At 44.9% G+C, this 24437-nt stretch overlaps 1 protein-coding gene and 1 non-coding gene across 4 annotated transcripts in view; both read right to left on the minus strand.

Moving 5' to 3' along the window:
• The window catches only part of LOC126284041 (bifunctional heparan sulfate N-deacetylase/N-sulfotransferase), a 1095215-nt gene that overhangs the window by 994876 nt on the left and 75902 nt on the right, over window positions 1-24437 (minus strand). The gene's annotated exons all lie outside the window — the stretch shown is intronic.
• Window positions 14554-14628, minus strand: Trnas-cga (transfer RNA serine (anticodon CGA)). The gene has a single exon. It is a non-coding gene; the product is annotated as a tRNA-Ser (tRNA).

A 24437-nucleotide genomic window follows, 5' to 3' on the forward strand; every position in this document is an offset into this window, starting at 1 on the left:
ATCTCCAGATGAGCGCGTATGACTGGTTAATCATAACCAGACGTACGCAGACATCGCAGTACCCACATCGTGCGAGATCTCACTTAGTGAAAACTAACCAATATACAGAGATGGCAGTACATCTTTTGTGTTGGCCATCATCCCGGTGTGGACGTGGAGGCTCAGCTGCCTTGAGCGGGCGATTCCGCAGCGGGTGCTGACAGACGATACCAGAAGCGAGACAAGAAGCTACCTGTATTTTTATGGAAGTAAATACCTACTTCTGAATCTTCTTTCACTGCGCCTACCTGTGGCCAGTCACTACCATACTTCCGAGGAAAACTGGCCAGGAACTGGGAGAGCACCTCCTGATGCAGAACCAACTCCACTTACGCCCTACCTATAGTCGCCTCTTGCAATACGTTAGTTTGGCGTCAGCAAGCGACAGTAACTGTACGAAGAAGGCCATTCCTTTGCTTCCAATCTTGATTTTTGTACGCAGTATTGACTTCTGATAGTTTATTTGTGATCTTATAGTATACAGCTTTGTATTTCAAGTTAACTGACAGGCAAGAAAGTGTACTCGGCCAGATAAGGCGCTTCAGTCCGGAACCGCGCGACTGCTGCGGTCCCAGGTTCGAATCCTGCCCCGAGCATGGATGTGTGTGATGTCGTTAGGTTAGTTAAGTTTAAGTAGTTCTAAGTTCTAGGGAACTGATGACCTCAGCCGTTAAGTCCCATAGTGCTCAGAACCATTTGAACCAGATAAGGTAGGAAAACATCGTGTCCAACGTGGAGTCGTGGCTGTACGTCATCAAACCGTCCAAAGAACAGATATGAGGCTGAGAGCAGTTCGGAATGAGTCAGCGCCTCTGCTAAAAAATTTAAAGATAGTGAGCAGGATTTTGATGTGAATTACGTATTGTGCTGTATACAGGGTTACTAACTGTCTTGCCGTTTTCGCTGTTATTTCTCACCGTGTGAGACGTAAAACGTGTAATGCATTCATAACGCTGCAACAACTAAGCCCTCCAAGCTTAGGCTTCACAATAATTACTTCTTGTCCAAACTACGCAGAAGTTGTTACACCAAGTAGTAAGTTTATACGGAACTCATATGAAATCAACTGTTGAATCGTATTAGCGTTGCACCTGCTTTGTGTGTGGCTACGTGGAACAGTAAAAATTTGTTTGTGTATGAAATTACCACAACAGATATTTCAACCGTTCTATCGTAAATTAGTGGATGTGATTTCCATCGCAACAGCAACAGTACGACACACCAGTTCTGGGACAGCAAATTAATGGTAAGAGTTTCCTAAAAGTAGATTTTTTTCACTTGTTCACGTCTATAACACATTTCAAAACTTCAAACCGCGACTTTTCTTAGAATATCATTTTTTAAAAAGGCATGCAGCATAATTCCAACAATTTACCCACAACTTTGAAATAACATTTCAACCACATAGGGGATTTTCCATAAATTAATATGTACAATATTAAAAAATAACTGTCCTTTTTTGTCGAAAATTGAATGACTTTATTCAAACACTCGCCGATTACACAAAAATCAATATTTCTAAAACCCCTTAGTGGTTCACTAGACTTTTTTTCTTTTTTGCAGATTTAAATTGGCACCATTTGTGACACGTGACTCAGATCGCCTCAAATTTAACACGCCTCGGGAGAATTGCTGCACTGTCGCTATTTTGTCATATATCCCCAAATATATGCTCAGTAACTACCCCGAGTATTGTTTCTCTATCACCTTTCCTTCCGCCCCGCCGGCCGGTGTAGCCGAGCGGTTCTAGGCGCTTCAGTCTGGAACGGCGCGACCGCTAAGGTCGCAGCTTCGAATCCTGCCTCGGGCATGGATGTGTGTGATGTCCTTAGGTTAGTTAGGTTTAAGTAGTTCTAAGTTCTAGGGGACTGATGACCTCCAATGTTAAGTCCCATAGTGATCAGAGCCATTTGAACCATTTGAACCTTCCGCCCCCTTAACCTTTAATCGCCACCGAGCTTACGGCAGGGACTATACTTCTTCAAAGTTTGACATACGCCCATTAAGGGCACGTGGTCTCCCTTTCCCAAAACCACGACTATCTGTGTTATCAACTCCAGAACATTCCACGTGAATCTGAACTTGAACCTTCTTGTTAGTCATTTTCGCCTTCAGCCACTTGCTGATGGTAGATCATTATTTGCTTTTCTTGTCGGGAGTCGAACTACCAAACGAACGTTCATCTGCATATAACTTAAAACTTCACGAACGGGACTTGTTTTCTTGAACATTTTCTGCATTGTTTACCTCGGGATGTGTTCTCATTGAGCGTCGACCGACACGCAACAGAACACCAGTCACTCGACGCCACCTGGTCAGCGGGTGCTTGACGGAAATTTCGACCCTTCCAAACACGTCCAGATCGACTGTTAGTGATGTGATTATGAAGTGAGAACGCGGAGGAACCAAGACGAGGCAGACCTCACGTACTGACGCACAGGTACCGTCGATCATCGTGGAGGGTGGACATAAAACATTGCACGAAATGAGCGAGAGGAATCACTCAAAGTTCTCTCACCAGTCCAGCTGTCGCAGTGACTGTGCGTACGGAGTTAAACAGAATGCAGGACAAGTGTCCACCAGCTGCTCGTAAGCCACACATTTCTGCAATCAGCACTAAGCCACGCTTGTAGGGGTGTAGAGGGCGACGCTACTGGTCAGTGGATGACCGGAAACAATTGTTTAGAGTGATGAATAACGCTGAGTCCCGAGGCAATCCCATGGAAGGGTTTCAGCTTGGTGAATATCTGGAGAACGTGGCCTGCTATCATGTGCCATTGCTCCTCAGACATTCAGTCACCTCACTGAAAGTGTAGGCAGCAGAGTACAAACCATCGTACAGACACTCCCCATATCAAGAGCCACTGATAGGGGCCCGGAGATCTTTAACCAGATAGTGTACATACCACTTTAACGGCATGACTTCCTTGAGCAGAACAGGGACTGCGACCTGTGTGCTGTGTCAAAGTGGTGGCTAGCTGGGGCGGGAGGGGGGAGAAGGGGGGGGGGGGATGAAGAGAGTAATACTCTGTCCGGTGAGCACATCTATCGACTTTGTTCTGGTTAAGCAGTGCGAAGCTCTCGCACTGGCTCGGTGTCACGAAACGGAGAGGAACTGCAGGAACTGCCTGTTATTGAAGCCTCGTCACACACACGGCTGCCTCTCGTGAGGGCCTCCCCCCTGACGGACGGCGGTGACCGCTAGCCGGTTCCAGCCGCGCCTACTGCGCCAGGCATACACCTCACTTCTAGGCCGAGGGTCCAGATGGCGACTACTCGCAGGGAGCGACTCGTGCCTCAGGGTCGGCTAACGACTGCCACGATTTGTCTTACACTGACGACGTCGCGCGTGCACGACACAGACGCTCACCCACAAACACAGACAAATCTTTTATTTTCGTCTGATACGGTGGGCAGCACTACCTCTCAAATACAGGAAACCTACTTTGCTGGCCATTAGAAAGCTAACACTACAAAAGAAGGGGAAATTTTGGTTACTGTGCACGTGCAGCATAGATTAAATTGATAGGTAATTTGCGGTATGTAGGTTGTGAAATTTACTACACAGGCTGCCACCTTGGGCAGCAACAGTGGCTGGGTATCGAGACGAACTGAACTTAAACGACAGACGCAGGTACGTCGTTCCAGCCTGTTTCAAGATTTTACCAAAAGTAGCGACTGGCGAGAGTTACAGCAGCGTGGGGTGACTCGCCCGCGCCTACCATCCACGCTCACATGCACACCACACGACAAAAGAACTTTTGTAATTATCTGTGTTTACAGAACATCAAGTTCTGTACTCAAATATCAGTAACACTACGCAGTTCCTTGCAACTATACAAAATTGTCAAGAAAATAGAGTTTGAAGTTTTCCAAGAGTCTATAATATCCTAAAGTAAAGTCATTTCTCTATAGGCAGCATGGCTCTATGGTAGAATCCCTTCCCACCACATGTCGGTTCTGGGTTCGAATCCCAGCCAATGCATTTTTTTAAAGAGCGACACATGTTCTGCGAGCATTTTCGTGAAAGGTAAAATACATAAAGAGTAGTAAAAAACTGTTTAGTCTACCAATCGCTGAATCGAGTCTCGTTTCAGTCATTAAGTTTTTCGTTCTCTGCCTTCAGTACGAGTACCTACGTCATCTATCCTAACAGCAAATCTGTAAAACCGTCATGTCTGTCTCTTTGTCTGAGCATGATAGTCTCCAGAATTCCTCCAGTCGAATTTTCACGGGGTTTTCGCAGGTAACTTGAGCATAGCTTGAAGCACCGTATAGGCTGTATTTAATGAAAATCAGATTAAGAAAAAAGTATGTTCACACGCATTATAATTTTTTTTTCTTATAACAGATCAACATTTGCTTCGAAATCACTGGACCGATGACAAACAAATGGTTGGAAATTATTGCTGTGGGGGACCATATTGACGGACTTTGGTTGGGGATGGAAAACCCAGGCCACGAAGCGCCAGTACACAGACTTTATTCATCCAATAATTGAGAACGAGAGCACTTAGTAACTCGTAAAAAAACTTTACACATAATTTCACACCTTTAAGAAACTTTTTTCTCGCTGACAGCGCCCAAAACATGGTGAAAACAAATGTAAACGGCATGGCGTCAAGTCTGCTGCGACCGTTTTACTGCACGAACAACGAAAACGTAACAAACGATAAACTTTTTTTTCCTGTTTCTTTGCTACTAACTCCGTTCGCGACACGTTTTGTAGACACTATCGACACATTTGCCCCCCCCCCCTCCCCCTCCCATGAACCATTGACCTTGCCGTTGGTGGGGAGTCTTGCGTGCCTCAACGATACAGATACCACAATGGAGGGGTATCTGTTGAGATGCCAGACAAACGTGTGGTTCCTGGAGAAGGGCAGCAGCCTTTTCAGTAGTTGCAGGGGCAACAGTCTGGATGATTGACTGATCTGGCCTTGTAACACTAACCAAAACGGCCTTGCTGTGCTGGTACTGCGAACGGCTGAAAGCAATGGGAAACTACAGCCGTAATTTTTCTCGAGGGCATGCAGCTTTACTGTATGGTTAAATGATGATGGCATCCTCTTAGGTAAAATATTCCGGAGGCAAAATAGTCCCCCATTTGGATCTCCGGGCGGGGACTACTCAGGAGGACGTCGTTATCAGGAGAAAGAAAACTGGCGTTCTACGGATCGGAGCGTGGAATGTCAGATCCCTTAATCGGGCAGGTAGGTTAGAAAATTTAAAAAGGGATAGGTTAAAGTTAGATTAGTGGTAATTAGTGAAGTTCGGTGGCAGGAGGAACAAGACTTTTGGTCAGGAGAATACAGGGTCATAAATACAAAATCAAATAGGGGTAATGCAGGAGTAGGTTTAATAGTGAATAAAAAAAATAGGAGTGCGGGTAAGATATTACAAACAGCATAGTGAACGAATTATTGTGGCTAAGACAGACACGAAGCCCATGCCTACTACAGTAGTACAAGTTTATAGGCCTACTACCTCTGCAGAGGATGAAGAAATTGATGATACGTATGATGAGATAAAAGAAATTATTCGGGTAGTGAAGGGAGACGAAAATTTAATAGTCATGAGTGACAGGAATTCGAGAATAGGAAAAGGAAGAGAAGGAAACATAGTAGGTGAATATGGAATGGGGTTAAGAAATGAAAGAGGAAGCCGTCTGGTAGAATTTTGCACAGAGCATAACTTAATCATAGCTAACACTTGGTTCAAGAATCATAGAAGAAGGTTGTATACATGGAAGAATACTGGAGATACTAGTAGGTATCAGATAGGCTATATAATGCTAAGATAAAGATTTAGGAACCACGTTTTAAATTGTAAGATATTTCCAGGGGCAGATGTGGACTCTGACCACAATGTATTGGTTATGACCTGTAGATTAAAACTGAAGAAACTGCAAAAAGGTGGGAATTTAATGAGATGAGACCTGGATAAACTGACTAAACCAGAGGTTGTACACAGTTTCAGGGAGAGCATAAGGGAACAATTGACAGGAATGGGGGAAAGAAATACAGCAGAAGAAGAATGGGTAGCTTTGAGGGATGAAGTAGTGAAGGTAGCAGAGGATCAAGTAGGTAAAAAGACGAGGGCTAGTAGAAATCCTTGGGTAACAGAAGAAGTATTGAATTTAAATGATGAAACGAGAAAATATAAAAATGCAGTAAATGAAGAAGGCAAAAAGGAATACAGACGTCTCAAAAATGAGATCGACAGGAAGTGCAAAATGGCTAAGCAGGGATGGCTAGAGGACAAACATAAGGATGTAGAGGCTTATCCCACTGCGGGCAACATAGAAACTGCCTACAGAAAAATTAAAGAGACCTTTGGAGAAAAGAGAGCCACTTGTATGAATATCAAGAGCTCAGATGGAAACCCAGTTCTAAGCAAAGAAGGGAAAGCAGAAAGGTGGAAGGAGTATATTGAGGCTCTATACAAGGGCAATGTACTTGAGGACAATATTATAGAAATGGAAGAGGATGTAGATTAAGATGAAATGGAAGATACGATACTGCGTGACGAGTTTGCCAGAGCACTGAAAGACCTGAGTCGAAACAAGGCCCCGGGAGTAGACAACATTCCATTGGAACTACTGACGGCCTTGGGAGAGCCAGTCATGACAAAACTCTACCATCTGGTGAGCAAGATATATGAGACAGGCGAAATGCCCTCAGACTTCTAGAAGAATATAATAATTCCAATCCCAAAGAAAGCAGGTGTTGGCAGATGTGAAAATTACCGAACTATCAGTTTAATAAGACACAGCTGCAAAATAATAACGCGAATTCTTTACAGACGAATGGAAAAACTGGTAGAAGCCGACCTCGAGGAAGATCAGTTTGGATTCCGTAGAAATATCGGAACACGTGAGGCAATACTGACCCTACGACTTATCTTAGAAAATAGATTAAGAAAAGGCAAACCTACGTTTCTAGCATTTGTAGACTTAGAGAAAGCTTTTCACAATGTTGACTGGAATACTCCCTTTCAAATTCTGAAGGTGGCAGGGGTAAAATACAGGGCGCGAAAGGCTATTTACAATATGTACAGGAACCAGATGGCAGTTATAAGAATCGCGGGACATGAAAGGGAAGCAGTGGTTGGGAAGGGAGTGAGACCGGGTTGTTGGCTCTCCCCGTTGTTTTTCAATCTGTATATTGAGCAAGCAGTGAAGGAAACAAAAGAAAAGTTCGGAGTAGGTATTAAAATCCATGGACAAGAAATAAAACTTTGAGGTTTGCCGATGACATTGTAATTCTGTCAGAGACAGCAAAGGACTTGGAAGGGCAGTTGAACGGAATGGGGAGTGTCTTGAAAGGAGGATACAAGATGAACATCAACAAAAGCAAAACGAGGATAATGGAATGTAGTCAAATTAAGTCGGGTGATGCTCAGGGAATTAGATTAGGAAATGAGACACTTAAAGAAGTAAAGGAGTTTTGCTATTTGGAGAGCAAAGTAACTGATGATGGTCGAAGTACAGAGGATATAAAATGTAGACTGGCAATGGCAAGGAAAGCGTTTCTGAAGAAGAGAAATTTGTTAACATCGATTAAAGATTTAAGTGTGAGTAAGTCGTTTCTGAAAGTATTTGCATGGAGTGTAGCTATATATGGAAGTTAAACATGGACGATAAGTAGTTTGGACAAGAACTGTGGTGCTACAGAAGAATGCTGAAGATTAGATGGGTAGATCACATAACTAATGATGAGGTATTGAATAGAATTGGGGAGGAGTTTGTGGCACAACTTGACAAGTAGAAGCGGTTGGTAGGACATGTTCTGAGGCATCAAGGGATTACCAATTTCGCATTGGAGGCAGCGTGGAGGGTAAAAATCGTAGAGGGATGCCAAGAGATGAATACACTCAGCAGATTCAGAAGGATGAAGTTTGCAGTAGGTACAATGAGATGAAAGAGCTTGCACAGGTTAGAGTAGCATGGAGAGCTGCATCAAACCAGTCTCAGGACTGAAGACCACAACAACAACATCGACACATTCTGCTGAATGAACCTACAAAATTATATTATTTCAGGACACTTAGTTCCTGGAGATATTAGGGAAGGAGGAGATCGACAGTCACAGGGACAAAGAGGAGATGGACACAGTAAGGAAAGACAAGGAGATGGATAGAGAGAGGGGCAGGAGGAGAACTGAAATAAACACAGTAGTTTAAATATAAAATTCATCAAATTGGTGCTAATCAATACACCTCTATTTACCATTTTAATGACAAATGCAAATCTCCATATTTATACTTACTATCGCACACAAAAACGCAGCTTTCATTGCAAATATAAATTCCTAACAACCGATCTTTTGTTAAAAAAATTGTTAATGGACAATGTGCAAATGAAAATCATTACAAATTAAATTTTTTTTCATCTTTATGTATTTTACGCTTAACGGAAATGCTCGTGGAACATGGTTCTTTGTTACAACTTGAGCACGGCCAGGCATTGAGACCTGGCTGCCCACGTGGAGTGATGATCGTTCTACGACACAGTCGCACAGCCCATTAAAAAAAAACGATCAAGCTTTAGGGTACCGCAGATAGTCGCGAAACTTGGAAGTCGATCTTGCCGAGAATTTTTGAGAGTTGCATCGAACTACTTTGGCTAATAGATATTCGAGTACTGACTTTCGCGTGCCATAAATATGAAGAAATACTAAATCTGCTCCTCAGATGGACTCCACGCCCAGCGAAGCTTCTACTAGTCGCTGCTGATGCCAGAGGCGGCGGCTCTGCGAACTGAATATCACAATCTGTGTGCAACCAAATCATCTACAATTGTAGTCGTGTATTCTCCCTAGTATCCGCTTATACTTGCATTTACAGTCTATTCAGCTTAAGAACAATCATGATGTAAGCATTACAGTTCCAATTCGTCCGCGTCTGTTATTACCTCAGTGGATTTTTTCCCGCGGAACTTTAGTTGTGTATAGTAGGTACAATAATAACCGTGGTGGCCGAGCGGTTCTAGGCGCTTCAGTCCGGAACCACGCGACTGCTACGATCGCAGGTTCGAATCCTGCCTCGGGCATGGATGCGTGTGATGTCCTTAGGTTAGTTAGGTTTAAGTAGTTCTAAGTTCTAGGGGACTGATGACCTCAGATGTTAAAGTCCGATAGCGCTCAGAGCCATTTGAACCAATAACCTTAGGTTTTATGCGGCAAAGTAGCTCGCCCGCGCAACTCAGCGGAGAAACACAACGCACAACACTTTGCCTGCGCATATCAACAGGGAAGCCGGCCCATCAAGCCTGTAAGATGTGAACAACTGCAGACAACCGTATGGAAGTTTTATCTGCTTCTGCTCGACGATCTGCTGCCGAATGTTCATAACATCTCGTTTCACCTGTTTCCAACTGCTTCATTTTAATTCAGATAGGTATTTGAAAATGCTGGAAACGCTGAAATCATTCGCATCAAAAGTATTAAAATAAAACATTCGGAAGTATACTACACCAAACATTACACTTGTAGATAATTAAAAAACTGACAAACGACATCAAATAATAAAACTTGAAATATCATTAAAATTTTAAAATGAATACATTAATGAATAGTATTATTCTGGCAACAAGTTGCAAGTTCTTTTATTGATGGCGACGGATGTTTCTCCGATAACTTCTCAAAAACATTGAGACGTAACAGTTTTTCATAGGTTTTTAACACTGTTTCTCTCTATGTTTTACGCAGTTTCAGTAATCTTCACTGTACACGTGAAAAACACAATGACGTACTTAACCGAGCGCCCGTTTACAGGAAATTCACGACTAATAAACTGAGGGATAGTGACCAGTGCGCTGTCACATACAAAGGTTGTTTTTCGTCCGCACACTCCATTTATCTCAAGCGTACAACACAGGGTGACATTTCGACAAACATAAAAGCATGGACTAAAATCTAACCACAACTTCACGTATACAAGTCAGTTACTATATCCACTAGGCATTAAAACTGTATAGTTTTGGCGATTTTTTATAATGATACTGCATCATGTTTTTCAAATTTATTAAAAACTAAGAGGAAACTTAGGCGTTTCGTCATTTCATGCTCAAAGGAGAAATTGAGAGACTACAGGCAGAGCCGACATGTACCTATCACAACTAGCCATGACGTCGTGCGCACAATTTTTCAAATAAAGATTCTGTACACTGAAATTTGAAATAAGAAACACATTTGGCATACTGATCAGCAAAACCATTCCTGTCTGTTAATGCTTTAGAGAGTCTTAAAGTTCCATTACCTTTAATATAGCAGAAAATATCTAATACATACGAGACGTGTTTTTTAAGTAAGTACCGTTCTGAAATTAAAAAAAGACGTGCTAAGATAGCTCAATAATTTTATTTTTACATGTCAGTATCAGTGGTGGACATAAACTGATAACTGAAGCCTTCTACCGACCACCAGATTCATCTCCTGATGTAAGCAAAAACTTCAGAGGAAACTTCATTTCAATTGTACTAAGTTTCCCAATCATACTGTAATCATTCCTGGAGGCTTTAATAATCGAACAACTGATTGGGTCAATTACAATTTTCTTATTGGTGGGCGTGATAAGACATCCTGTGAAACATTACTAAATGCCTTCTCTGAAAAAAACACCTATAATTCATGATCGAAATATAGGCCTAGTGGATCTAACGGCAACAAACAGACATGTCCTCTTTGAGGATGTCCACAACGAAACTGATATCTATGACCATGATGCAGTTTTGGCAACAGTGCTTGCCAAAGTACAAAGGGCATCTAAAACAAGCAGAAAGATGTATATATTTAGTAAACTAGATAAAAAGTCGGCAGTATCACATCTCAATGAGAAACTTTCAGCACAGGTGAGGAGCATGTGTAGGAGCCCTGGCTCAAGTGTAAAAGAATAAGTGACCACACACAGGACAGATATGTACATAGTAGAACAGTTCATAATGGGAGGGAAGCTCCATGGTATACAGTTACCGTAAGAAAACTTCTAAAGAAACAGAGATTACTGCATAATAGGTGCTAAACGAAGCGTGCCGCTCTAGATAGAGCTGTCAAGAGAGCATTGCGTGAAGCCTTCATTGACTACCGTATCAGAATATTATCAAATCACCTTTCACAAAGTTCAAAGAAATTCTGGTAAGTTGCGAAGGCTGTTAGTGGCACCAAAGTTAGTGCCCAGTGCCTAGCGAGTGAGACAGAAACTGAAATTGAGGGTAGCAAAGAAAAGCTATAATGCTTAACTCCGTTTTGAAATGTGCCTTTACAAAGTAAACCACGGGAGAACTATCCCAATTTAATCCTCGTATCACTGAAAAGATGAATGAAATAAGTATTAGTGTCAGTGCTGTTGAGAAACAGCTGAAATCGTTACAACTGAACAAAGCTCCAGGCCCCAATGGAATAACTGTCAGATTCTATACTGAATTTTCGGATTGTTAGCCCTTCTTCTAACTACAATCTATCGTAGATCACTCGAACAAAGAACCGTGCCCCGTTCTTAGAAAAAGGCACAAGTGACACCCATTACAAGAAGGGTAGTAGAAGTGATCCATCAAACTACCGTCGAATATCCTTGACATCGATTTGTTGTACGATCTTAGAACATATTCTGTGCTCAAACATAATGAGGTTTCTTGAGCAAAATGACCTCCTCAATGCCAACCAGCCTGGATTCCGAAAATATCAATCATGCGAAACTCAACTTGCACTTTCCTCACATGACATACTGAAAGTCTTGGATCAAGGCAACCAGGTAGATGCTGTATTTCTTGATTTCCGAAAAGCATTTGACTCAGTACCGCACCTACGCGTATTATCAAAGGTACGGAAATATGGGGTATCAAGTCAAATTTGTGACTGTATGCACTTTTTGGTAGGGAGGACACAGCATGTTATCGTCAGAAGTAACCTCGGGTGTGCCGCAGGAAGTGTGTTGGGACCCCTGCCCATTATGTTCTATATTAATGACCTTGCGGAAAATATTAATAGTAAAAACCGGCTTTTTTCAGATGAAACAAGCTGCATAAATATAAAGATTCAGTCAGATCTTGATAAGATTTCAACGTGGTGCAGAGATTGGTAATTTGCTCTAAATGTTCAGAATGTAAAATTGTGCACTTCACAAAACGAAAAAACGTAGTATCTTATTATTATATCAATGAGTCACTGTTGGAATCGGCCGACTTATACAAATACCAGGCTCTAACACATTGCAGGGATATGGAATGCAGTGATCACACAGACTCAGTCGTCGGGAAAGTATGTGGTAGACTTTGGTTTATTGGTAGAATACTGGGGAAGTGCAATAAGTCTACAAAAACGAGTGCTTAAAAATCACTCGTGCATCCGATCCTAGAATACTGCTCAAGTGTGTGTGACCCGTAACAAATAAGACTAACACGGATATTGAACGTATACAGAGAAGGGCAGCACGAATGGTCACAGGTTGGAGAGTATCGCAGGGATACTGAGGAACTGAACTGGTCGTAAACTATGCCGAGAAAATCTATTAACAAAGTTTCAAGAACCGGCTTTAAAGGATTACTCTAGGGGTATACTTGAGGGTAAGATAAGGATAATTACTGCACGCACAGAGGCATTATATCAATCGTTCTTCCCGCGCTCCAAACGTACACAACAGGCCTTTAAAATTGCTACACCACGAAGATGACGTGCTACAGACGCGAAATTCAACCGACAGGAACAAGATGCTGTGATATGCAAATAATTAGCTTTTCAGAGCATTCACACAATGTTGGCGCCGGTGGCGACACCTACATCGTGCTGACATGAAGGAAGTTTCCAGCCGATTTCTCATACACAAACAGCAGTTGACGGACGTTGCCTGGTGAAACGTTGTTGTGATGCCTCGTGTAACGACGAGAAATGCGTACCGTCACTTTTCCGAATTTGATAAAGGTCAGATTGTAGCCTATAGACATTGCGGTTTATCGTATCACGACATTGCTACTCGCGTTGGTCGAGATCCAATGACTGTAAGCAGAATATGGAATCGGTGGGTTCAGGAGGGTAATTCGGAACGCCGTGTTGGATCCCAACGGCCTCGTATAACTAGCAGTCGAGGTGGCAGGTATCTTATCCGCATGGCTGTAACGGATCGTCCAGCCACATCTCAATCCCTTAGTCAACAGATGGGGACGTCTGCATGACAACAACCATCTGCACGAACAGTTCGACGACATTTTCAGCAACATGGGCTACCAGCTCGGAGACCATGGCTCCGGTTACCCCTGACGCTGCATCATAGACAGGAGCGCCTGCGATGTTGTACTCAACAACGAACCTGGGTGCATGAATAGCAAAACGTCATTTTTCGGATGAATCCAGGTTCTGTTTACAGCATCATGATGGTCGCATCCGTGTTTGGCGAAATCGCGGTGAACGCACATTGGAAGCGTGTATTTGTCATCGCCATACCGGCGTGATGGTGTGGGGTGCCATTGGTTACACGTCTCGATCAGCTCTTGTTCTCATTGACAGCACTTTGAACAGTGGACGTTACATTTCAGATGTGTTACGACCCGTGGCTCTAACCTTCATTCGATCCCTGCGAAACCCTACATTTCAGCAGGATAATGCACGACCGCATGCTGCAGGTCCTGTACGGGCCTTTCTGGATACAGCACATTCACCAGATCTCTCACCAATTGAAAACGTCTGGTCGATGGTTGCCGAACAACTGGATCGTCATAATACGCCAGTCACTACTCTTGATGAACTGTGGTATCGTGTTGAAGCTGCATGGGCAGCTGTACGTGTACACGCCATTCAAGCTCTGTTTGATTCAATGCCCAGGCGTATCAAGGCCGCTATTACAGCCAGAAGTGGTTGTTCTGGGCAGTGATTTCTCAGGATCTATGCACCCAAATTGTGTGAAAATGTAATAACATGTCAGTCGTAGTATAATATATTTGTCCAATGAATATCCGTTTATCATCTGCATTTCTTCTTGGTGTAGCAATTTTAATGGCCAGTAGTGTAAATGGAAAAGGAGGAAACCTTAATAAGTGGTGCAATGGGGGTGTACCCTCTGCCATACAACTCATGGTGGTTTGCAGAGTATAGATGTAGATGTAGACCGGTGTGATGTTCGTTCAGCCAGATAGTCGGGTATGTGGCAGCTCATTTAGTCAGACTTCAGAGTGGAGACGTAGTTAACTTCTACACTGGTCATGGTTTAGCAAAAGAGAGAAGGTGGGAAACCTGCGGTCTGCATTTTGTTGGCTTACGGTTTCCGGCGATGGAGAGCGTGGCTAGCCGACCGCTCGGGGACACGGGTGCAGGGAACGCTCCACACCGAGAAATCAATCCGTTCTCTGAAATGTCGGTCGAGACGCCTTGCGATCCCTGGAGTCGTCGTGGACTCACAGCGTCTGTGTGAACTTCGAACCCATTGTGTAAACCCAGAAAGAGGTGTCTCAGCAGCTGGCAAACGCCGAACACAGCGAAATCAAACCGTTGTCGGGCGTGAAACTTCCTGGCAGATTAAAACTGTGTGCCGGACCGAGACTCGAACTCGGGACCTTTGCCTTTCGCGGGCAACTGCTCTACCAACTGAGCTACCCAAGCACGACTCACGCCCGGTCAGGCTGGTAGAGCTCTTTCCCGCGAAAGGCAAAGGCCCCGAGTTCGTATCTCGGTCCGGCACACAGTTTTAATCTGCCAGGAAGTTTCATATCAGCGCACACTCCGCTGCAGAGGGAAAATCACATTCGTTGTCGGGAGTGTTTGTTACGACGCCTTGCAGCTCCTGGTGTTGTGGAACAACAGCGCCTCTGGGAGCTGCGAGGCTATTCTGCATGTGCTCCAGCAGCTGCGAAGTGCACCTTGCTTACTGACTTTAGTAGCAGTGGTTGCCAGGCCGCAGGAAATTCCTCTGCGACGAGCACGGGATGCTAAGGGGTATCAGGAAACTGAGTGACCAATGGCAGCTCGTCGATGTGGCATTTGCGAAATAGTCAATCAAAAGATGGCAGACGCGAGTACTTGTATACCGGGCTGCAGGAGTGAAAAGTGTAGTGAAGGCAGTGGATCCTGGTCCGGAGTGGAGGCCAGTAGTGTATAACTGTGGAACGGTGGCGGCGGCGAGAGGAGCCGCAGGCGACGCGGAGGGAGACTGGCGAGGACCGGCCGAGAACGGAGGGGCGCAGCGTCGTAGTTAACTCTCTGCACTTTCACTTATGGGTGCGAGCAGGTAGTCTTGACCGGTCAAAAACTCGAGGACACGCAGTTTGTGGGCTTTAGTAGCTGCCAGAAGGGACTGGCAGTGTCTAACGGTGTGGCAGAGGCTAGCTTAAGCTTTATTTGTCATTGTGTAAAGAAGGAGCGTTTCTTAGACAATATAAATACAGATACTAGATAAAATCTTCCTTGTGTATACGGACGGAAAAGTTTATTATAAGATGTGAATCAAACAGTTTTTACTTTTAATTAATATTGTATTGCCCGTTTAATGCTTAGTCTCTCCATCTTTTTGTCTTCGCCGTAATCTTTGTGTGATGATAGGCTGTGTTTATAGGAGGGTTGACAACTATTTATTCCCGCGCGAGTTTAGCCGAGCGGTCTAAGGAGCTGCAGTCATGGACTGTGCGGCTGGTCCCGGCGGAGGTTCGAGTCCTCCCTCGGGCATGGGTGTCTGTCTTTGTCCATAGGATAATTTAAGTTCATTAGTGTGTAAGCTAGATTTCACACACATTTGAACATTTTTTGAACTTTCTGCGCAGCCCACCCATTATTTTGCACGACAATGCTCGGGCGCATATAGCGCAAGCTGTGGCTGCCCTGTTTCGTCGATGGGACTGGGAAGTACTGTACTGTTCACCATACTCCTCGGACTTGAGTCCTTCTGACTTTTATTTGACTACGAAGATGAAACAACCACTTCGCAGCATTCGCTTCAGAACTGTTGCAAAGATTCGACAGGTAGTGGACCGATCCATTCGCACCATGAACAGAACAGGCTCTGCTAACGGTATACTATGCCTTCCACATCGCTGGCAACGGGTTCTACACAACGCTGGTCACTACCTTGAAGGACAGTAACAGGTGCAAAAATGTAACACTTTTGTATCGGTTGTGACTAAATAGTTGCCACTATTTAAGTTCCAAGTCTGGTATGTACTGCCTATGTTCCTGCATTAGTTTCCCTACGCTTCCAAGATCCTTATGAACGGGCGTTGGGTCCTCCCGACGGTCAGAATAATTCCCCTTGGCCGGCTGCGGTGGCCGAGCGGTTCTAGGCGCTGCTACTACGGTCGCAGGTTCGAATCCTGCCTCGGGCATGGATGTGTGTGATGTTCTTAGGTTCGTTAGGTTTACTCAGTTCTAACTCTAGGGGACTGATGCCCTCATATGATAAGTCGCATAGTGCTTAGAGCCATTTGAAACATTTTTTTAAATTCCTCTTGCCTCAAAGGGTGAATTTTTTGTTCTACGGCTGGCGACCCAAAACAGTTACTGGTGTTGGGAGAAATACCTTTTATTTCATTTAAGGGAGAGAACACTGTGCGTTTCAACGACCAGTCAAGAGCCACCACACAAGCAATGGTTAGCGAGCTCGGCTACTGATCCCGGTTTAAACAAAATGACTGTTCCGTTGTGAGTGCTCCTCGCTCACTAGGCGACACAACTAGAGCAGCAAGAGAGCTGTCCTACCGACAGATCAAACAAAGCGAATATAAGAAACTGGCAGACACAGGACAGTGCGTGGCTGAACTGCGACCCACGCCTTGCTGTGCTGTTAGCTTTCTTCTCTCTCCCTCCTTCCTTCCCTCCCTGCTTCTTTCAGAGGCACCCAACGCGCATAACGACGCACGCCGGCGCACTTTGTGAGCGACGGTCAGAGGGAACTGCAGCCTCTGAGGCTGCGCTGATCCGCCGGCTTCCCGCAGCCTCCACATCTGCTAACTACAAGGCCTTTTCCAGCCAGCGCTCAGTACCACAGTCCATTAACTTTTCTTTGCTATACTTGCGTCAGCTTCGCCTTTACTACAATCTGCAACAGACACTTCCACAATAAATTGTGTTGCAAACTAGGTGGTTTCCTGCCCCCCCCCCCCCCCCCCAGTCCACATTATGTTTTTCTTTTCTCTAAAAATTTTAAATTTAATTTAGCAAACTACATTTATATGACAAACTGCACAGCATCAAAAATCTCAAATATTAATTAAGGGCTTAGCTAACATAACTTTATTATTCTTACATTCTTTCGATTAACTGAACTTTAAAAGGATAATTTGTTTAGCTAAAAACCATACTAATTGCAAATGCCAGCTTCTTCGCGCACGTGTCGTCGCCTTGCTGCCTGAGGAGTTGACACAGCAGGGCGCCTTTACTGACGGAGATTGTAGGCAACTATGAGCCGCATTTCAAACTTCTTCACTGCAATGGGGAGAAATGACGCGGTTTCAAGTGACCCTTTATTCTTTCGCGGAACACACAACACAACGTTCAGCACGCAACAGGCGGCACCTACGGCGAGAGCTGCTCCTCAGAGCACTAGCGGTAGCAGAAGCACGCGCTACAGGCAGCGGCTGCCGTTTCGCCGACTGCCGCGCCGCTGTTTCGGCCAGCCAGGTACCCGGCCGGCCGATGCGGTTGCTGGCCGCGGTCCAAAACCCGCCACGCAGGCGGCCCCTCCGCCCTAGACGTATTACCTCTGGCCGGGGCCGCAAACCGACATTTCTCTTCGCATTAGCGTGCGAGCCATTACGAGAACCTCTCCCGTTCCTCACCTCTCCAGGTTTAAGAGGCAAACAAGCATTAATCACACAGACCGCTCACATAATTTTTATAGATGACCTATTTGAGATTGCTGCCGCACTCTCTCAACATCCGTGAACGCCGATTATTCACTCAATGAGAAAAGTCATGGGGTACCGCTTAATATCGCGTCGGAGCTCCTTTTCCCCGGCACAATGCAGCCACTCGACGTCGCACCCAACCCAACAACACATTGGAAATGACCTACCCTGCAGAAATACTGAGCCATGCTGCGTCATAGCCGGCCATAGATGCGAATTTGCCGGTGCAGGATTTTGCGCACAGACTGACGTCTCTGTTGTGTTCCACAAATACTCCATGGAGTTCAAGGCGGGCGACATGAGCAGCCGAATTGTCCACAATGTTCTTCCATCTAATTGCGCATAACTAGGCCCGGTGAAATGGCGCATTGTCACCCATAAAAATCCCATCCTTGTTTGAGTGTTATTTCTTTTCGAGGGTGGTGGAGGGGGGGTGGTGGATGAGGAACACCCAACAGTGAGGTCATCGGTTCCATCGGATTAAGGAAGGGCGGGAAAGCAAGTCGGCCGCGCCCTTTAAATGGAATCATCCCGGCATTTGCCTGGAGCGATTTAGGGAAGTCACAGAAAACCTAATTCAGGATAGCTGGACGCAGGTTTGAATCGTTGTCCTCTCGAATGCGAGTCCAGTGTGCTGACCACTGCGCAACCTCGCTCGTTGTCTGGAAACATGAGGTCCATGTCTCCATGTACCGGAGCATAACCATTTCCAGTCAATGATCGGTTCCCCCAGATCACAGATCCAGTCCATTTCGTATGACCACAGTTGACACCATTACGGAGCCACCACCAATTTCCAGAGTGTCTTGTTGGCTTTCCAGGGTCTGCGTCACTCTCTAGTGCGGCCATCAGCTCTTACCAACTTTAATCGCGACTCATCTGACCAGGCCACTGTTTCCACTCGTCAAGAGTCCAGCCGAGGAGAGGCGCTGCAGTCGATGTCGTGCTGTTAGCAAAAGCACTCGCGGAGGTCGGCTCCTGCCGTAGCCCACTAACGCCAAATTACACCACACTATGCTAATGGATACGTTCGCTGTACGTCCCAAACTGATTTCTCCCAGTATTTCAAGCGGTGTTGCTTGTATGTTAGCACTGACTACTGTACACACATTGCTCTCGGTCGTTAAGTGAAGGTCGTCAGCCACCACCTTGTCCGTGGTCAGAAGTGATGCTTGAAATCTGGTACTCTCGAGAGACTTTTGACACTGTGGGTCTCGGACTACCCAATTCCCTAACGGTTTAGGAAATAGAATGAATGCGGGATTATAGTTGGACCTATACCCAGCGGACAAAGTCTGTTATTTTCTGTCTGCGGCCATTATATTATCATGCCACACACCTTCTCACATGTATCACTTGAGTACCAATGACAGGTCCGCCAATACACTGCACTTTTATTCCTTGTATACGCGATACCACTGCCATCTGTATACGTACACACGATTTTGCTCACCTTAGTATGTAATTATTATTCTCGTGTAAGAAACAGACAGGTGGCTACATGTACATACATTTTACACAGTTATGATTAAATTACTTTTGAACAAAAGTTGGTCTCTTCCAGTGCACTTTCTGTTGCTCGTTGAAGATCATCTGTACAGTAGACAGGCCACAACCGTCACCGAAGCATGTGCCGAACTGTCAGTTCTTCTCCACAGTCACACCGAATATAATCTGGATCAGTACCCCATCTTGCCAACTTAATTTTTGATCTCAGTCTATTCAGGGACTTCCAAGTTCTCCATTCCCCGTCATGGCCTGGTGGTAAATCTTCAACAACTCTTTTCCAACCAGTTAGAAGGTTGGGTAATTTCCTGTTCGCCTTTATTTCCTTGTTCGCAGCTATCTCTCTTCGAACAGGTGGTGGTGTTACTCCTGCGAGGTGGTAAAGCCATTCGACTGGAGTGGATTTCAAGCAGCCTGTTATAATTCTGCAGGTTTCGTTGAGAGCTATATCCACCTGTTTGGCATGAGTACCTTAGCCTGTATAAAGACCTCATCTCCATCAAGGCCATCAGAGATGATAATATGACTCCTCATAAGACTTGTCCAAAGATTTTTCTTTTCTGCACTGCAATTTCTCTTCAGCCATATTGTGGAAAATTCTAGCATCATCGTCGAAACGATGTCGCTTTCCACAAGCAATTCGTCGTTTTCATGAGCAGTAAAACACTGCAAAACCCACGTCTTTCTCTGAAAATGCCTGTTGATATGAACGAATGAAATCATTAACATTTGGTAACATTTATGTTATACTCCGGTATACACTTCAGTGCTTGCAAGAACACACATATACGAAACTGAAGCGCAAACTGATGATGATAAAAGTCATTTGAAAATAAAGGCCCAAACAGCGCATCAGGTTAGTACTGGCCCAAACCGCTATGGTGTATGGACAAAAACACAGAGGCTGATGAATGTGATGAACAAGAAAAAGATGGGGAGGGGAGGGTGACTGAGTGGCACAGAAAGGAAGGAGAGAACGTTATCTGGGGAGTGGCGAACAGTTACCAAATTTGCAAAAAGCAGATCATGTCACGGTGGGAACAAAGTTAACTAGCTGGTGCTGATGCTACTAATATACTAAGATTCAGAATTGCAACTCGAAATGCATTTGATCATTAATGATGAATGAAGTGTTTTGTGACAATAGTGTGACAAAGAGGGTATGGCCCCAATCTGCATCGTTGCCAAATTTATTTAAGATGGCGGATCCTCGACGGTGGCCATATCACACTGACATCATGGCAGAAAGTTCAAATTTTGGCGAAAAAATAGGCCAGTTGGACTACTTCCACTATGCTAACTCTACCCTTCCCCACTCCTGCCTCCCCTCCCAACTTCCCCATCACGAAATTGGCGGCAAAGGGACTCTATCTGTGCTGGGCTGCTGGATAGGATGGATGGAGGTATGCAGTTTATTCAAACAATTTGGGTTGTCATACACAGCACGTCCATCCCGTTTGTTCACCTTGGAGTCAGGAGTCCAACTGGCCTAGTTGACAACACCACCACTAGAGAGGGCCGCTGGTCCTCACTCCTCCCCTCCCCGCCCACGACAATCCAAGATGACAGTCCTGGGGAAAAATGGCGCCAAATTCGCTCAGTCTGTGGTGAACTTCCCAAGAGTGTGGACGTAATTGTTTACAAAGTACTATGTCTTCAATGGATGAGACGTCTGAGCTGGAGGAGGAATTTAATGCATAAACCAGCTGTAATCATGTAGCTGAGGACTGTGCTGATGGCCACAAGCACGATGCTTGGAAAGTATATTTGGTGAATGTACGCAGAAAGCGAATACACTTCATCAAATAATGAAATTACAGCAGGATTTCAAAGTGTAACTCAGACAGATAAATGCGTATGTAGTTCTTCTTCTTCTCCTTCTTCTTTACCGCCACCTTGTCCCACGTCACGTAGGGTCAGCGTTGCTCTCCTGGATCCTTCTCCTCCACAGTTCTCTATCCATTGCCTCTTCCTTCTTCCATCCTTTATCCCTTAGGTCCCTGAATATCTTATCCTTTCACCTCATCTTCGGTCTTCCTCTCCTTCTCGCTCCTTCAATCTTTATATCTTCAACTCTGTTTCTGATATACTCTTCCCCTTTTCTCTGTAAGTGTCCGTACCACCTTAGTATGCTGTCTTGTATCTTTTTCCCTATGAGTCCCACTTTTACAGCTCCTCTAACAAATTCATTTCTAATCCTGTCCTTCCTTGTTACCCCACACATCCACCTCAGCAGCCTCATTTCCGCCACTTCCATCTTCCTTTCCTGTCTCTGTCCCGTATATCATAGCAGGCCTTACCAAGGACTTGTACACTTTCCCTTTCAACCCAATGCTCACTTTCTTGTGACACAACACTCCACCCATTTTCCTCCAGTTGTTCCAGCCTCAATTTATACGGTGTTTCATCTCGCTTTCCAGTCCTCCATACCTCTGTACGTACGACCCCAGGTCGTGTGCTTTAACTGTAGATCATTAGATGAAAGTTCAGTCTTCCGAAGTGGAAGACACAAGACGCCTACCCACTCAGGCAGGCGCGGTCCCTACCCCAGGGTCTCCGCACCTGCTGTACGAGCTCACGCGCCGCGCCCACAGCACAGGCATGCTGTAGCCACAGGCAGGCAGCGCTAAGCACTCCCCGTCGCATTGGAAACACCCGCAGCATCCCAAATGACCACTGGCCTACAGATACCTTTTGTCATTGAACACGAACTGCTTCAGGGGTTATCACAACTGCTGATAAAGCAATGTGTGCAATATTGTCTCATACATATCTTGAACATGTCACAGGAACTAAATGTGCCACAGCACAAGACGAGAGAGCGATCGCTCTGCGAATGATACAAGAATATTTAAACAATTTGTGATGTAATTACATGTTTTATTCCAAGGAATACCACCAAACACTGGAACACAGGCTCTTAAAAAAGACTGCGCCACACCAGTGAAACCATCCTTTGGACACTTCGCGCGATTTTGTGGGAAATAAATACCACATCCTCCCCTTGTCTTTGAGCATGAGCTGCTTCTTGAGTTACCAAATCCTACAGAATATGTCTCTAAATATGCTTTCAAAAAGGTCGCTGCGCAGTAGTTTGCGATGTATACCGCCATAATTGAACAGTATACCACCAAACTTGAACACTGACTCGAAAAAGATTGTGGCACATTTGTGAAACACCCCCGAGACACTTCTAGTGCTTTTGTGGGAAATACCACATGCTGCCCTTGTCCTTGAGCATAGGCTGCTTCACAAGTTATTAAATCCCACTGAGTATAAATACACTTCCAAACAAGATCCCTGCATAGCAGCTGGCTTCAGTTTTGCGGTGTGTACCGTCACACTCGAACAAAGATTCTAAAAAGATCCCAGCACACTTGTCAAACCGCCCAGCCCTCGTGCCGGAAACATTTCACACGGGAAATACATCCCAAAACCGATATCTGCAGCAATGTCCGATTTTACACGCCAAAACGACGACATTTGGATGTCGAAATAAGTAATTCTGTAGCTCTAAACAGGACGCTCACTACTTTTCGAGTTGTAACTGCTTTTTTTAAGGCACAGCCACAGAGAAAAATTTCTGAGTCCTACAGCTGCTGCGGTCTTCATCAGTCTTCTGAAACGCTGAGTGCGGTCAGTCTGTATTTGCTGCCGCAGCCAGGGACGTTAAGGCTCTTGCTTATTTTTATTTTCCTCACTTGTCGAAGCGCACTGGCAGGAAATCGGAACAATTGCATATATAAAAGTTCCTGGCATATTTCGAATCCCACAACAGATCGTGAGAAAACAGAATTCGAAGAACTGGCCTACAGACGAGAAAAATCGGTTGAATTTTCGATGTCTTGCAACTGGTGGTCTGGAGATTCTCTGAAGCCACAATGGTGGGTGGGGGGACACCATGCCCGAGTGGTCTTCTTGGACTCTCGAACAAATAAGACATCACCTGAGACGCAGATTTCACGGAAGCTCCTGTAGATACCTTGTCCCTGTCTTGTTCAAATCAATCTGTAGAGGCTCCTATGCCCCGCACGAAGGATGTCTTGTGACTCTCTGACATCATGGAACTTCCTGTGAATGGAGCATTCCGATTGCTTCTTGTTGAATTTACCCACCAAACTGCTAATGCTGTGTGTGTGGGAGCACTGTCCACTATTTTATGCAGACGGAAAAATTATGAGACTTTCAGTGGCAAAACTATTTTGTGTAGATCGAAAAAAAATAAAGCAGTCATATTGCACTAACAGTTAAACCCTGAGAAAGTGGTCTACAAATCATGAAATACAGAAACTATCAACAAATACACTACCTCAATTACACTGCTCTGTTACTGTCGAGCGAATTTTTTGGTATGAAAACAATCTCCAACCGAGCTACAATTGTACCACCATGCCATATCGGTGTAATAAACACAATTCGTACCTTGCACCATACAAATTATCAGTTCTGCATTCTGCATATAACTATCAACTACCAGACACCCGTACATATACTGCGAAAACATACAGATTCCAAAAAAAACGTGAGTAGATGCACCGTGTATAGTCGCAGCACTAGATATATCCCGCGAGATCACTCGGTCATCAAGCGCAGCCAATGGATGGTCAGGAGTCAACTGTTGACCGCACACACTGGCCTGATGCGCGATCCGAGTGCTCTCAGTGGACAGCGATCACTCACATTTCTACCGGACATTCAATGGAGTATGAGAAAACAATGATTTTGTCCACAGCAACGTCTTTCTGGACTCCATTATTAAAGAATCCGTAGAAATACAACTGGCGGAAAATCTGTTACACCGTGACAGCGGCTACCAGCTGGACAGTGCATGGAATCCCATCATCTCCACGATGTGCTCAAATCGAAGACGACAGAGTGCGTCGACGGCCGTGGCAAACAGCAACGCAGAGGGCGACTGAGTTCCGCTATTCCACCAGCGAGGGCGCTGTCGGCGGGCACTGTGGTTCAACTATCTAGTTTTCGACGCATGCGCAGAATAGTTCCAGTACGCTATATATTGCGGAACGGAGCACGTTTTCTCCAGTCTGCGACGGCTCTCCTGAAGATGACT

This window comes from Schistocerca gregaria, chromosome 8 (assembly GCF_023897955.1).
Source record: "Schistocerca gregaria isolate iqSchGreg1 chromosome 8, iqSchGreg1.2, whole genome shotgun sequence".
Lineage (NCBI taxonomy): Eukaryota > Metazoa > Arthropoda > Insecta > Orthoptera > Acrididae > Schistocerca > Schistocerca gregaria.